Here is a 16,851-nt window from a genome sequence, read left to right as displayed (position 1 = left end):
TGTGCTTTGAGGGGTCCGGAAAAAGGAAAATTACTTTGACCTTCCAACTATATGTTATCATAGATGCGAAAAGACAATAGGCTCAGTTAAGGTAAAGACTGACCTTTGTCAGGGAAGATACCGGCTTGGGATGTGACTACCCACCATAAACTGCTTTTAGTTCAAGTTTTAATTTCAGACCATCCTTTGTGGTGACTTTAGGCCTTTAAGTTTGCAAGACCTCCATGCAGGCCTTCCCTGAGCTGGTCAGGTCAGCATGTAGCCCATTTTTCTTCCACTGAGGTAAAACAGCTCTGGTGTGAACGATGGCCCAGTTCTGGGTCATCTGGGTGACCAAGAAAATCTTACGTCCTGAAGCTGGAATAAAGGATAATGAACTGATACTACATAAGGACTCGGCAGAAGCAAGTGGAAATTAAATATAAAGAAAAATAACGTCTTAAGCTTCAAAATATTTCTACAAATATTTTTAAAAACATGATCTTAAGCACTTAATTAAAAACCTGAAACACTAAGGGATAACATGAGAATGTACCTAATTTTCAAGTATACATTGAACAGATACAAAAACTTGGCTGTGAAGCAAGTCTCAATAATTTCAAAGGATTAAAATGATAGAATATGTAATGTCAGAACTGGGAAATCACCATATGTTCAAAAATGAAGAAAAATATCTAAATAACCCACAGGTAAAAAAACACACAACAAAAATATTATTTTCCAAACACATGGAATGTAATAAAAGCAATGCTTAAATATAAATCTTCACCTTAATATGTTAAGAAAGTATGTAAGCTAGAAAAGCGCAAAGAACTAACTGTTCATCTTAAGAAACTAGAAAGAGAAAAGCAAAATAAATGGTAAGAAAGTAGAGGAAAGGGAATAACAAAAACAAGAGCATAAAATACTGAGATAAAAAACAGACTAGAGATCAACAAAGAGTTGTGTCTTTTAAAAGAAAAATTGATAAACCATGGGTGAGACTGATCAATAAAAATTTAAAGAAGGTACAAATGTCAATGTTGGACATGACAAAGGGGACACGTAGGCTGAGGTTTAGAGGATGAGAGTGGGTTGGGAGGTGATGAAGGGTTAGGGGCATCCACGTGAACCAGGCCAGCCTGTGCCAAGGATAAAAGCCAGTGAAAGGTGGCTGCAGGGAATGGCAGGATGAGAGGCAAGCCAGGCCAGGGAAGCCCCGATCGATCGGAAGGCTAAGCTGAGGAGTTGGGCTTTATCTTGACAGTGTAGGGGAGCCACTGGAGGCTTTTAAGGCAGGGAAGAAGTGATGCAACAGATTTTCCCTATAGACTGATGGTCCTGGCTGCATTTTGGGGAATGATTAGGAGGTGGGGGTGGGGGGCAGGATGCAGCCTGGAGCAGGAAAGGCCAGTGAGGAGGCAGATGTTGCCATTCAGGCAGGTAGGGTGAAGGCGGAACCAAGGCAATGACGTTGGGGATGGAGCAGGAGAGGCAGTGGCACACATTCTGGGGTGGAGCTGAGGCCAAAGGGCATAGCTCTAGGAAACACCAATATTTAGGGGGTAAAGGGCTAATGTCAAATCGTCAAATGGGGTGCAGAAGATGAAACAACTACCCAAACGAGGGGATTTTGAGAGAGAGGAAAAGTCACAGTGTTCTGTGTTATCTGCGTTAAGTTTGGCATTGTGACATCATTGGTGACTTTAGAAAGACTTCAGGGAAAAGTCTAGTTTCTGTGGATTCTAAGTAAATGGGGTTGAGTGCCTGGAGTTGGGGTGAGAACATGGCTGGGAGCGTAGGAAGGAGCGAGCACAGCCTCTGAAGGCAGTGTGGGATCACAGATTTGTAAAAGATGGAAGATGCAGTATTTTCCCCATCTTTGAACCTTCCACCTGAAAAATTAAAATTGGTGACTTATGTTGTATGACTAAGACTTTCCAGCTATGTCCGACCAGGTTGTTCCATTTCTTCCCTTATTACATATTAATAGGGAAATGTTTTTAATCCTGGCCTCGCAATTATTCTGTTTATACGTCTGGTTACCTTATTTACCACATAAGAAGATGGGAAGACAAATGTTTTTGAGAATTGCAGAAGACAAAGAGACAAATTCAAAGGATCAGCATGACTGTTTCTGCCAAGGAAGCCTATGAAATGTTCAAATCAGAAATGGCCAGTTTACATGTCAGACTGCTCTTTCTAAATTTCAGTTTTTCCCCGCCGGTAACACATTACAATTGAAAGATGCCCAAACAGATGTTTTCTGTTATATGGATTTAGTTCCAAAGGTTTCTTCATATGCTGCTCACAGACAAATAATCCCTAAGGAATTATAGGGGCCAATAATTTTCATTTTTGTCATTGCGTATGAAAATATTCCAGGCTGCTTATGTTAGATTAATTTTGCTTCTCAACAGTATTATTATAAAGTATGGATCCTGTCACCCTTCCATACCCGTTTTATAATTCTTTTGCCTTACCTTGTGGCGAAAAATCTACTCATTCCTTTTGCAGCTGTGAAATAATTCATTTTCTGTGGCCATTGCAAATCCCTCTTCCTCAACCAAATTACATCCCGCTGACCGATGGAGTCCTCACCAGAGACACTCAGCTTGCCCAAGCGTGTGTTCAGGCACACCTATCAACACAACAACGCCAAAGTTTTCTTGTTGGACTGAGCTCCAAAAAGGAAATATTTAGAGTTGAAAATAGTGAAAACATTGTTTCCACAAAGAGAACTGGAAAAAGCACTATCTAGTTAGACTTGTGAAAACTAATGAATAGAAGCCTCATTTAAAATGGAGCCGGGAGGCCGGAAGAGAGAACTTTCAGGCATGTGACTTTCAAGCACAGATCTGACCCCCCCCCCCCCCCCCCCATGAAGAAAGGTACCTGCATCTCCGAGAGGAAGTGATGCTAGCCAACCTCTGCAGGAGGAAGGGAAGGTTCCTTTTTGCCTAGTAACAGCTCAGCCAATGGGAGGCTGCCATAGTTCAGCCAATGAGAAGTCACTATACTTGGAACTTTCAGTTCCTCCAATGGAATCTTGGTTTACAACAGACCCTCCCAAGCCCTGAAAGAGCATCAGCGTTTCTGTGGGCTTGTGTGTGTCTCACTATGGGACTGCATGTCACAAATTACAGTTCTTTGTTGTTTCTGAATAAACCCATTGTACTGGAGAAATATCTGGCTGTCTGTTTAAGGTTAACAGACTCTACTAATAGTATTTTAAATCTTAAGTTGTTATGTCTCAAAGTCATTCTCAAGTCAGAGCTTACTGTGAATAATGTGAAAAATATAGAACAATCTTCTGGGATCACAAAGAACAGGAAGGAGATACCACTGACCACGTGAGAGGGACTGAGCAGCTCATTCAAAATATCACCTTCTGGGGGTCAGGACCCTTGCGTGCTATTCAGGAACTTCTTTTGTAATCATCACGGGTCTTTTATTCCTCAGGAAATAAGGGCAGAAGGGCTGGGGAGATGGCTGCTGAGTGCCTTCCAGGTGTAATGTGGGACATTAACTGTAGAACATGGGCGAAGAAGTTGAAGTTCCTTGTTCCAAAAATAGAGGTTTCTTGCAATTTCTGCTGCAGGTGGAGGTGAGGAGCCAGTGAAGAAGCCTCTCTCAGTGTTGTGTGCCACAGTTGATGCGAGCTATTGAAATGTTGAAGATCTAGAGAAAAATACTTAAAAATAATGAAAAGAGGTGCATATATGCACCCCTATGTTCATAGCAGAACCATTTACAATAGCTAAGATCTGGAAACAGCCCAAGTGCCCATCAGTAGACAGGTGGATAAAAAAAGCTGTGGTACATTTACACCATGGAATACTATGCAGCTGTAAAAAAGAAGGAACTCTTACCCTTTGAGACAGCATGGAGGGACCTGGAGAGCATTATGCTAAGCAAAATAAGCCAGTCAGAGAAAGGCAAGTATCACATGATCTCACTCATATGTGGAATCTAGTGAACAAAATAAACCGATGAACAAAATTAGATCCAGAGACATAGAAGCATGGAACAGACTAATAAACCTCAGAGGGGAGGTAGGGGTGGGGGATGGGGTGAGAAGAGATTAACCAAAGAACTTATATGCATATATGCATAACTCATGGACACAGACAATAGTGCAGTGAAGGACTGGGGGGGGGGGGTAGGGTGCAGGGTGGAGGGGGTCAATGGGGGGAAAAGGGGAGATATCTGTAATACTTTAAACAATAAAGATTTAAATTAAAAAAGTAATGAAAAGATAAGTAAATCTTGTGATGTTTCTATGGAAGCTCCGAGACAACTCTTACTTTCAGTCTTCACATGAATGAAGAGATACAGTTTAGAGCAGAAAAGGAACAAGAGGAGTCCTTCTATGTTCCTGCACTGCATGTTAGCTCCATGTTAGTGCCATGTTAGCTCCATGTTAGCTGTCGGGAAGAGCTTCCTAACCCAAAGGCCCTGCGCTGTCAGGACACATTGCCACAGGGATGACTTCATTTGTTGAGGGTTGGAGTTCTTCCTTGGGGAGCCTATTCTTCATTGACTGCCCCCTCCTCTTTTTCTGAACTCCTTTCTCTCTGAGAACCTTTTATGCAGCCCCTCCCCCCAAGGCTCCCTGACCACCACTGCAGCTTCTGACCCTGGCAGAACCTGGGGTGGTAGCTCCTTTTCTCCTGTTGCAGTGGAAGCTCTCAGTCCTGCATCTCCTTCCTGAACTACTTGCTCTGTGCCAGGTGCTATGAGCTCATCAGACCTACAATCAGGCTGCTGGGCACTGGTTCAGACAGGCATCTCACTGGGGTCAGTGGAGAGCAAAACTCTACTCATTTTCAAAGCTGTCTTTATTTTAAAATTTTCCCTTAAAAAGCAAGCAGACAGAATTTATTCTTCTCAAAGCAGGCTTCTGTTCCTGAGCAGTCATGCCAAATGGTTTCTAAGGAGACACAGAAACAGTGATAGAAAGCGGAGGCCATTGTACAGACCTGTTACTCCACGTGAGGCCAGTCAATGGGTGTGGGCAGCAAGACCGTGGTTCAGTCTTTCCCAAGGTCAGAGGCAAGCCTAGGACAAGGCTCTTCACGTCTCTCTGTCCCCACATCCCAGTTCCTGTCAGTGTTCTATGAAAGCTGTATACACTTTGGACAAACAATGAAATAAAGGAAGCTGCCACATTTAAACAGGAAATATTTGCTCATTCTTTTCCCCATCCTTAAAATCATGTTCTTCCGTTGAGGCTCAGTGAACTCTGTGCCTCCTCCATGAAGCTTTCCACAAACTCCACCTGCCTTCTCTCTCCTCTCTATTCTTCAAGCCATGTTCTTTACCCAGGGGCTATCCTCTATTGCCAGCTGTGCGAGACTATTCTGGGCCAATTTGGTCAAGCTGGGAGCTATGGTTCCTTGAATTTCTTCCCTGGGTTGGAATTGGCAAAAGAGTTTGGCATGAGATGTGGAAGGCAGGGGTGAAGCAGTGGCCGTTACTCTCAGAAGTTCATTGTTGCCGTGTCTGGGGAGAGACAGATGCAGAGCTGCCCAGTGGCTCCCAGCTTGTGCTGGGTCTCCTTCATTCTGTGCCCAGCACATCTTCCCAGCTGCTGGCCCCGTTGACGAATAGCATTTCCAAGCCCACCGCCAGGTTGTGGACCCAGAAAGGCGGAACCTCTCCATCTCACCTGGGGCTGCCTGCCGTGGCTTCTCAGGTTCCCTGCAAGCTCTCACTTCCTCCCAGAGCTGGCGCTCAAGTGCTCTAGGTGACACTCCCACCTGGCCTTCTGAGCCGGCACCTCTTTAGTGTCCCCCACATTTGTGTGAGGTCTGATTCCCATGGGACCCCTTATCCCTGAAGCATGGCTTAGTTTTCCTGACTGATATACCAGCCAACCCTCCCAGACAGGCTTAGCCTGCTGAGCGAGGGCCATGTCTGCTTCTTCCAACTGCTTTATGGCGCTCGGGGCACTGTTGGAGACAAGTAGATATTCAGTGCTGTTTGTGGATTGATAGACTGAAAAAAGTCTACAAGTGCTTACGGCTAAATGACCCTCCCATTGCTTTCCCTCTCCCAGAGCTGGCAGGTGGAGACCCCAATGTAGGAACCCGCTGCTAGATTCCTGGCATCCAGTGATTTAGGTGTCAGTCAGCGTTTCTGTGTGAAGGTCCACCATCATTTCTTAGGGCTTTGCCACAGGAAAATGGAGGGTGACGTGATGACTGAACCCGTTTTTTCCTTCCCTTTCCACCCAGCCAACCAGCAATCAGAGGCAGCCCTTTTATCAGAGGAGAGATGAAGGCAGGGAAACCCATGTTCACTAGTGCTCAGGGCCCTTGCTTCATGGGTGGGTAGTTGGAAATATTAACTCCATCTGAGGAACAGTGCATAGGCTCCTGGAGTTTCTAGTAGACCCTGTGTACATGGGATGTGCAACTCTTTCTGCAAGGCAAGACCAGAACTGAAAGTCTGATAGCCTGACGAATAAGTCAGACAGGCTACATGCAGTCTTCACTCTTTGCTTCCCTCCTTCCTCTCTTTCTTCTTTCCCTTTTGAAATCTTATTCATCTCAAAGTTATAGTTCAGTGCTATATAGGTGCTGACCAAATAGAGCAACCTGGCAGTAAGGTCAAAAGTCCAGTAAAAGAGTTATTTTAAAGTACAGTAGGAACACCGGACATAGATGTCGGGAGGGCACCTTCCCCACCAGGGGGCACATTAGAGTTGTCAGGAACCACCTCTCTCGCCAGGACCTACTATGGAAAGGTAATGCATAACCTATGGACATCGACAATTTCTGTCTGGTCATTTTTAATAGTCTTTTGCTGCTTTTTCATTTTAGTGATTTTACATTTAACTCCTTCAAACATTTAATACAGATACACTTCATCAGATAAATTTTTAATAGCTGAAGTTTTTGGATGGGGCCCTAAATATGTTTTTGCGTTTCTATTAATTTATACTTGTGAACATGTTTTCCTTGTAAATCTGGTCTTTGGTTGTAAGCTCCAATTTGATGATCTCTTCCTATTGGGGAATCGTGAGAGTTCAGGTGAGGCTGTTCCTTTAGGAAAGATTTGCATCTGCTTCTGCACGGACCCAGGGCATATAACAATTAGCATAAAGTCCATTTTATCTGGGACCCAGCTTCATAGAGGGAGGGGGTCTGAGCACTTTTGGTGGAGCACGGCCTCTTACTCCCCCTGGGGCTGTTTCCTTGCATAGCTCAGCTCTGTTGAGCCCACAGAAGTTTACCTCCTTTGCCAAATTTTTAGCATTAGCACTGAACTATAATTATATACTAGTGATGTATAAATGGGGACTGCAGATGAAGAAAGACATTTAAAGCCTGTTCTATTAAGCATTCTTGAAATTGCTCTGTAAATGTCAGAGCAAGACTTACACAGTTTTCAACGAGTTGAACCCAGAAATAGTATGTACTGTCTCATTTATTTTTGTGCCTTTTCCTTCTAGAGCAGATTTCAGATTGTCCTGAGGCCAAACTTGTTTAACACTAAAGTATTCCATGTTGGAACCAACTATAGAAGGTTAACATTGAGAAGTAGATGTCCAACCCCCTGGCTGAGGAAGACAAGTCCTATTTAAGCATGAAGGCAGTGAGTAAGATGTAACCAGTCTATCTTTAGAGATACCCCAAACATAAGGGCGGGGAAGGCAGAACAGATTATGAAGTTGCAATACCTGGTGTTAATAGAACCAATGAAAAAGCAAGAGTAACCTGAGGAGGGGCGGTGTGAGTTTTAGAACCACTGTCACATTCTTCCTGTCAGTAAAGGGCTTCTAGGTTCCTTTACATAGTGACTGTTTGAAAACTTGGTAAATGTAAGTCTCAGAAACACAAGTATTGCCTGGATCAAGGAGTATCAAAGGTGCCACCCCCAGATCTGGAAGGCTCTACAGATATTTAGATAATTACATAATATTGGTTTCAATATTCTCATTGTATAATGACCTGATGTTCATTAGTCTTTCAAAATAAGAATTCTCTTGCTGTTTTATCCAACAAAAAAAGTTCACTGGCTCTTTCGTTGGTCCCTACAATGACAATTCTGAGATGGTGTTACTGAGGGCTCCCCACTGGATCAAGTGAATCACGATGAGACATTTAACACCGGACTGCAGTCATACCTATTTTTCCTTCAGAGTTCTGCTCAAAAATGACCTTCCTTCCTGATGCCATTCTCATTTTCCCCGGGGCCAAGATGATCATTCTTTGCTTGTTGTTTCATCCTTGTCCTCCTGCCTGTGTGTACGCCAGGCATCACCTGGCTGGTGAGTGCTCACTGACAGTCTCCCTATCCCACTGGTCCCTGAAGCACTCCGTGCAGGGACCAGGAGTCTGTATCTTTGCATCTCCCATGCCGCATGGAGTGGAGCACACCTTGGCCCTCAGTGGCCACTTCTGGGTGCATTCATGTCCATGGAAGCCTTTGGGTGCATTGGAGGACATTATCAAATGAACTTTCATCGACAATAAGCAGCTCCCACCGCTCTCAGTCTGATGTGGCCTCTGACCTCGTTTCATGGCTAGCACTGTGCTTCTGTGTTACTCCTCAAAGGTGCCCTGGATATTCATGCTTTCATCACTCAGAAAAACTTGCCCTGAACAATTTTTCTATGCAATAAAGTAAATACCTTAAATTACCTATATATATAAAAGCCTAAGCGACCATTCGACTGTTAGACCATTAGACCGTTCGACCAGTAGGCATGGCACGCACTGACTACCAGGGGGCAGATGCTCTGACTGGTAGGTTAGCTTGCTGCTGGGGTCCAGCAGATTGGGACTGGGTGAGATGGGCCGGACACACCCTGGAGCCCTCCCATGGTCCCTCCCTGGCCTTGATCATGCACTGGTGCGAGGGACCCCACTGGTGCATGAATCTGTGCACCGGGCCTCTGTATGTATTTATGGACATTTATAATTGTACTCAATGAAGATATTTTTATTTTATGAAATGTGTAAACACTGAGTAGCTTGCATTCCAAAATGACTCCTTACCCCAGATGTGCACTGTTTCTGTAAGAATCTTTCTCTTTTTATTTTTTTAATCCTCACCCGAGGATATTTTTCCATTGATTTTTAGAGAGTGGAAGAGGGGGAAGGACGGAGAGAAATATCGATGTGAGAGAAATACATTGATTGGATGCTTCCTGCACATGCCTCAACCAGGGCCAGGGCCAGGGAGGAGCCTGCAACCAAGGTACGTGCCCTTGACCAGAATTGAACCGGGGACCCTTTAGTCTGCAGGCCGATGCTCTATCCACTGAGCCAAACCAACTAGGGTGAGGATCTCTTTATTGTCATCCAGGACTAGGGGCCCCTGCCTTCTCCACATCCACTCATGGTTAAGAGGACCTTTTGCAGGTTGGAAAGCCTTGAGTCATCTTTCACTTGCCTTCATTCTTTAAATCTGCTCTCTCTCTACCTCTCTATTTTTTTTTTTTTACATAAGGCTCTCCCAATTTCTCTTCTTGTGTCCATGTCTAAATGAATATAGCATCTCTCCATGAGGTCTCTGTGACTCCAGTTTCTTCAGTACACCTGCATGCTACTTTCAGATTAACCTTTACAAACCAGGGTTTTCACTATGCTATTTTTCAATTATTTATAACTGCAGTTTCTTGTCTAGAGTTAGAAATTCCTGGTGGTTTTCTGCATTTCCTATTTGTAGCTTTGCTTTGTGATAGAATCACAGAGTTATAGTGAAATAACTATTGATGTCATTCTTTGCCTTCTGTTTGCTACTAAGAGTTAATTAATTTGATGAATGTATGCTGGGCTTTGGTAAGGGAACAGATTTAGGCAGCATTCTTGTTTCTAAGAGTTTGTGTGTACAAGGGTTAACCTAGGATTGTCAGACTATGCACTGGTGGGCCCCGAGACCAATAAGAAGAGAAGAGTATTTGAAGAGGAACGTAGAAAACTCTCCCCCTTTATCTCTCTTGATAAACGTCTGAATTACTGTGAGCCCCCACAACCTATAACCTGTGCTGTGATGATTGGAGCAAGCAGAGTGGGAGGAGGTTGGGCCGTATGTTCACGTGTCCACATTTGTTGGTTGTGCTCCTTTTTATTATGTATGAAAGAAACATAATAAAGCATAATGACATATTTTCCAGTGTTCTATGGGTCAGATTACCTACATTTTTTATTCTCTGTGTACCTCAGGGATGCCAAGTCTACTCCACAGATGTTTAGGGAATGAGAGTTCTGGTAACATGGAACACTCCCAGCCAGCTTCCTCATTATCTTTGTGAATGCCGTGTTCAGGATGCCCTCGGAGTCATTGCCAATGCCATCCCCATTTTGTATCTTATGCCTTCCTCAGAGATCATCCAGTTCTTGCTCCTTCCTAAAGACAAAGCTTGATCCAGCTTTTCTGTGAAATCTTCTCAACTATTTTAGGCTCTTTTCTCAACTCCCTTTTCATTTACAATTAGTCCCTGATGGTTTAGTGTTTAAACTGTCTCTAAAGGTGGGCACTGTGTTTGCCATTAGTGCTTTTCACTAGGTATTTCTGGTTCTTTCCCATTCTGAGCACATGGTAGGATTTCACTTCCCTGTCTGTTTAGAGTGAGGTGTGGCCACATAACTTACTTTGGCTGATGAAATGTGAATGGAATTATGTGTTATTTCTAGGTAGAAGCATTAAGAGACTGTGAGGTAATTTCCACACATCTTCTCTCTGACACTACAATCAGCAATTGGAGATGGTGGCTGGTCTCTTAGCCATGACCACTGAGTGGCTGTAGTGAGTGGAGCCCCCTGCTTGTCTGTGTTAGACACGGAACATGAAAAAGAAACGAACTTTTGATTAAGCCCCTCTGGTGTTTGGGTCTGTTGTTACTGCAGCATGACATATAGCTTATCCTGACTGATTCAGGTTTCTCCCCATTCCTCACAGTGCAGAAAATAAAATGTTTATACTTTGAAATTGGTTGCTGGGAGGCCGAAGAACTAACTAACTTCTGCTGTAGGTTGAATTCATTTTGTTAGGCATTCATGTTTTCTTTGGAGGTCCTGGAGTTACTGATGGATAATGACATGTTATGCCATGGAACAGTAGGGTTCTGTATAAATTTTTCTTTAAAAAAGGTCCTGAGGGAATCAGTGTTCAAGGGATTCACTCTTATATTTCTAATAATTAATGTCAGGGATCTTAATTAAAGGAAAGATTGGTACAAAGGAAGTTTGTAAGACTGCTACTTTATAAATTTCCCCAAAGCTTCTCATCAGCCTAGATCACAGGGGAAAATCCACAAATATTTGTGTAGGTGGTTAGAAAACATAGGCTGTAGTCTAATGAGCTGTGAAGTTTCTCCAGACTTGGACACATCTTGGCTCCTGCTCTCCTGGTGCCCCTCCAGCCCTTAACTCTCAGTGGATTCGCTTTCCCTGGACACCAGGTGCTTCTGCTCCAGCCCAGGGCCTCCGGGGGACAGACCCTGGGGCTTCCTCTGGATTCACAGTTGCCCTTTTATTTGGAGAATGTGGGACTTGCTGGTGAATTGGTAGCTGAATTGCTTAATTTCCTTTTTGGAAAAGATGGGCAAAGTCTCTTCTTTGGGTTAATTTATAGATCCCCTGAGTCTCAATTAATGCCCTTGACTTTCTGACATGTTTTGTGGTTGAGTCCTGTCCTGGGAGCTCCTGGTTTAGTACTGAGGCTGCTATACCCATCATGGCTATAAAAAGGGCTGTTGCATAGGGAAACTCTACTCTGTTATCATTACCACAGCTTGGTCCCCTCCAACGCCATTTGGATCTGCTTGTTCTCATTGTCACAGCCATGGTGAAGACCTCAGTCTCATCAAGCCTGGATGACTGCCCCAAGCATCCCCATCAACAGTGCACGAGGGTTCCCTTTTCTCCACATCCTCACCAGCTTTAGTTGTTTGTTGATTTATTGATGGTAGCCATTTTGACAGGTGTGAGGTGATATCTCATTGCCGTTTTAATTTGCATCTCTCGGATGATTAGTGGCACTGAGCATTTTTTCATATGTCTCTTGGTCATCTGTATGTCCTCTTTGGGGAAGTGTCTACTCAGGTCCTTTGCCAATTTTTAAATTGGATTGGTTGTCTTCCTGGTGTTCTAGTGTTGAATTGTATAAGTTCTTTATATATTTTGGAAATTAACCCCTTATCAGATATATATGTGGTGAATATGTTCTCTTATGCAGTGGGTTCTCTTTTCATTTTGTTGGTGGTTTCCTTTTCTGTGCAGAAGCTTTTTAGTTTGATTTAGTCTCATTTGTTTATTTTTTCCTTTGTTTCCATTGCCCTAACAGCCGTGGGCAAACTACGGCCCGGGGGCCGGATCTGGCCCGTTTGAAATGAATAAAACTAAAAAAAAAAAAAAAGACCGTACCCTTTTATGTAATGATGTTTACTTTGAATTTATATTAGTTCACACAAACACTCCATCCATGCTTTTGTTCCGGCCCTCTGGTCCAGTTTAAGAACTCATTGTGGCCCTCGAGTCAAAAAGTTTGCCCACTCCTGCCCTAGGACCATGGTCGGCAAACTGCGGCTCGCGAGCCATATGCGGCTCTTTGGCCCCTTGAGTGTGGCTCTTCCTAAGCCTTAGGAGTACCCTAATAAAGTTAATAACAATGTACCTACCTATATAGTTTAAGTTTAAAAAATTTGGCTCTCAAAAGAAATTTCAATCGTTGTACTGTTGATATTTGGCTCTGTTGACTAATGAGTTTGCCAGCCACTGCCCTAGGAGATGTAGTGGCAAAAATATTGCTATGAGAGGTGTCTGAGATTTTACTGCCTATGTTTTCTTCTAGGGTTTTTATGGTTTCGTGACTTACATTTAAGTCTTTTATCCATTTGTGAGTTAATTCTTGTGTATGGTATAAATTGGTGGTCTAGTTTCATTTTTTTGCATGTAACTGCCCACTATTCCCAACACCATTATCGAAGGGATTGTCTTTACTCCATTGTATGTTCTTGCCTCCTTTGTCAAATATTAATTGACCATAGAGACATGGGTTGATTTCTGGGCTCTCTGTTTTGTTCCATTGTCTTAATGCCAGTGTCAGGCTGTTTGATTGCAATAGCCTTGTAGTATAGTTTGATATCCGGTGTTGTGATACCTCCAACCTTGTTCTTTTTTTTTCAATCTTTATTGCTTTAGTTTACTCCTGGATTTTTTCCTCAAGCTGTAGGTAAGGAGAGTCATAGATAAGATCATCCTTTACTTTAAAGCAGGGGTGAGGAACGTCTGGCCTGCAGGTTGTATAAGGCCTGCAAAATTATTTCATCTGGCCCTGCCAAGGCATTAGGAGTGAGTTAAGTAAATGTTTGACCAAATACAGCAGCCTAATTTTTAAGCTGATAATTTTGTATGGCCCTCCAATCTAATCTAATAAAAGAGAAATATGCAAATTGACTGCACCTCTGCTATGCCCCAAGCCATGCCTGCCAGCCAATCAGAGTGACTATATGCAAATTAACCCAACCAAGATGGCGGCCGGCAGCCATGGAGCTGGAACAAGCAGGAGGCTTGGTTGCCCTGGTGATGGAGGAAGCCAAGCTTCCCGCCTGCCCTGGCCAGCTGTGGCCTCTGCTCAAGGCAACAAAGTTTCAATTATAGAAGATAAATAAATCCCAGATATCTGCTTCCAGCCAGCCTCCACTGGGAGCTTGGGTGGCTGGGGGCCATGGCCAGCCTGCAAACAGCCATCAGCCCCTCACCCAGACTGGCCAAGCACCCCAGTAGGACCCCCACCCTGAAGGGGCTGTGGCCAGCCTGAAAACCGCCCTCAGCCCCTCACCCAGGCTGGCCAGGCAACCCAGCAGGGACCCCACCCTAAAGGGGCTGTGGCCAGCCTGCAATCAGCCATCAGCCACTCACCCAGGCTGGCCAGGCACCCCAGCAGCACCCCCCTCCCTGAAGGGTGTGTGGCCATCCTGAAAATGGCCCTCCGCCCCTCACCCAGGCTGGCCAGGCACCACAGTGGGACCCCTACCCTGATCCGGGACACTCTTTAGGGCAAACCAGCTGGCCCCCACCCATGCACCAGGCCTCTATCCTATATAATGAAAGGATAATATGCGAATTGATCCTAATAGCAGAATGACTGGGAATGACTGGTCACCATGACACACACTGACCACCAGGGGGCAGACGCTTAACACATTGTTTGCGGGTAGTTTTTATTGCGTGCTAACAGGTGGTGCGGGCTAATTTTTTTGCGCAAATGGCAGCGTTCAGTAAAATTACGATAACTTTAGTTTTACATATTTTTTTTCAATGAAACTTTTTGTGATTTACTATAAAATGTATACTGAATTATTTTTCTTAAATTTTAAACAGACAAATACTGGAATTGTGTGAAGGGATGACTCTATGCAGTTGAATAGATTACCGTTATACCTGGAAGTACATACATAATTCACCATTGTATGTGTTAGAGACCCAAATTTTGTCCTTTGGAATTCATATATCTGCATGTTAGCATCCCTTTAGAGCAATAAAAAAGTATAAAAATAAATGTATTTATACGTTACCTGCATTCTACCGCTAGTCTATAAAAAACATATTAATACGTGTCCCGTGCTCTACTACCAGTCAACGTAAAACGTATAAATACGTTTTCCGCATACAATGTGTTAATGCAGAAACTGCCCCCTGGTGGTCAGCGTTCCCACAGGGGGAGCTCTGCTCAGCCACAAGCCAGGCTGACGGTTGCCAGTACAGCGGTGGTGGTAAGAGCCTCTCCCGCCTCCTCAGCAGTGCTAAGGATGTCCAACTGCAGTTTAGGCCTGCTCCCCGCTGGCAAGTGGACATCCCTCAAGGGCTCCCAGGCTGCCAGAGGGATGTCTGACTGCCAGCTTAGGCCCAATCCCCTGGGGAGCGGGCCTCAGCCAGCAGGTGGTCATCCCCCGAGGGGTCCCAGACTGTGAGAGGGCACAGCCCGGGCTGAGGGACCCCCCTGAGTGCACAAATTTTTGTGCACCGGGCCTCTAGTGCTGTTATAAATATCCAAATGGCCCTTGGCCAAAAAAAGTTTCCCCACCCCTGCTTTAAAGTGACAGAACTAGAAATGTCTTATTTCTGTTTGGAAAAATTGAATAGTCACAGAAAATACTTATGGCAGTGTTTATACAAGACCTAAAGCGAGTTCCCCCTGCTCACCTTCCCTTTCTCCCTCCTCTCTTGCTTTCCCCCCTCCTTCCCTTTCTCCCTTCCTTTCACATTCACTAAATATCCATAATGTGCCAGGCATTTTTCTAGATTCTGAATCAGACACAAGAGTGAACAAAACAGTCATTGCTCTCAAATGTCTCACAGTCTTCTGACTCTTTTCACGAGGACAGCCTGAGAAGTGTATAAAGTTGCTTTCATCATATAAAACCATCTGAAGATGTCACAGCGTGCTTTGAGGGATGACTTCCTGGCTCATGATTCCTTTCTCTGCAGGCTCCTTTGTTCAAGGTCCAGGCCCAGAAAGACACAAGACCTGGGTCAGAAACATAGAATGTTATTACCCTCAGCACAGCATAGCCACACTATCCGTGTGTTTTTGCACAAGTCCTGAGCCCAGTTCTCCAGGGCACTGCCAGGAGGGCCAGGTGACACCCGTGCATGCAGTGGCTGGCATTACAGGAGAGGATTCCGAGCTTAGAGAACCCACGTCTTTTACAGTGGGCAGCGTGCCTGCCTTTTCCTCCAAGAGATCTTATTTCTGTCTTCCAAGGCTATTTCACATACGTGGAAAATTCTCCCCCGACTCTCTTTCCTCTCACCCTTCTTTAAGTCCAAGTAAAAGTAAAGAAGCTGACACATTTAAAATAAGATGTAGGTGGCTTTCCCCTCTGGATTAAGGGATCTGGATATTGCCCCTGCCCTGCTAATTGTCCTTCCCGACTCCACCTTCTTCTTACTCCCCATCCAGCCCCATGTTCTGCTCCGCCCAGGAATACAAGCCTTAGCACTGACTAAGTCCTGGGCACTCATTTATTAGATCTGGCAAGAGCTGGGTTGGTAAACTACAGGCCACAAGCCAAATCTAGCTTTTGTTTGTGTACATCTCTGGAGCTAGAAATAATGTTTAAATTAAAGAAAGAAGGAAAGAAAGACTGAGACAGAGACAGCCCACAAAGCCTGAAATATTTACTGTCTCAAGCTTTAAAGGAAAAGTTTTCTAACTCCTCTTCTAGAAGAAATTGAGTTGCATTATAAGGGAAAGTCACGTATGTAGAAAAATGGCAGCTACACCATCCCCAGAATGGGTGGGTGCTAGAGGACTCGGCGAGCTTGCTACCTTGTCATTCTCTGGGGAGTCATGCTTACCTCCTTGGTAGAAAGCAGACTGACTCTCCTTACATCTTAGAAGGTGTAGATTACTCAAGTTATAAAACTGTATACACACAAAATTATACATATACACTGTTGTGAATTAAAACAGAAAAAGTGAAGAGATGCAAATTATTGTTCCAATTATGATGTGCGATTTAAACATGTGAGGAGCCCTGGCTCATCTTCCTCTCCTGGTTAAGTGTGGCCACAGCGTCAGTTAGGATGGAGATGATGTGCTCAGATCTGGGGAATGAATTGCTGAGTGCCAGGAAAATAATACTGAAGTGTCTGTGCATGCGTGGGGCTCGCCGGACAGCTGCTCAAGCGAATTTCCTTTGTATAGTCAACCATCCGAGCTCTGTAGACATTTTCTCCTTTCAGACTCATCCTGTAGTCCCTGCATCCTCAGATTCCTGCAGTCTCATTTCCTTTAACCTCTCTATTGTCACAAAGATCTAAATTTTGCTCATATCTCATATACTTGAAACATTCTCTCAAAATATATTGAACACAGAAAAATATGCTTGAGAATATTGATACTTACTTT

Source organism: Myotis nattereri, assembly GCF_964212035.1.
Source record: "Myotis nattereri genome assembly, chromosome: 6".
In the NCBI taxonomy this organism is placed as follows: domain Eukaryota; kingdom Metazoa; phylum Chordata; class Mammalia; order Chiroptera; family Vespertilionidae; genus Myotis; species Myotis nattereri.
The sequence above is the reverse complement of the archived record's forward strand: the minus strand, read 5'-3'. Positions refer to the sequence as shown.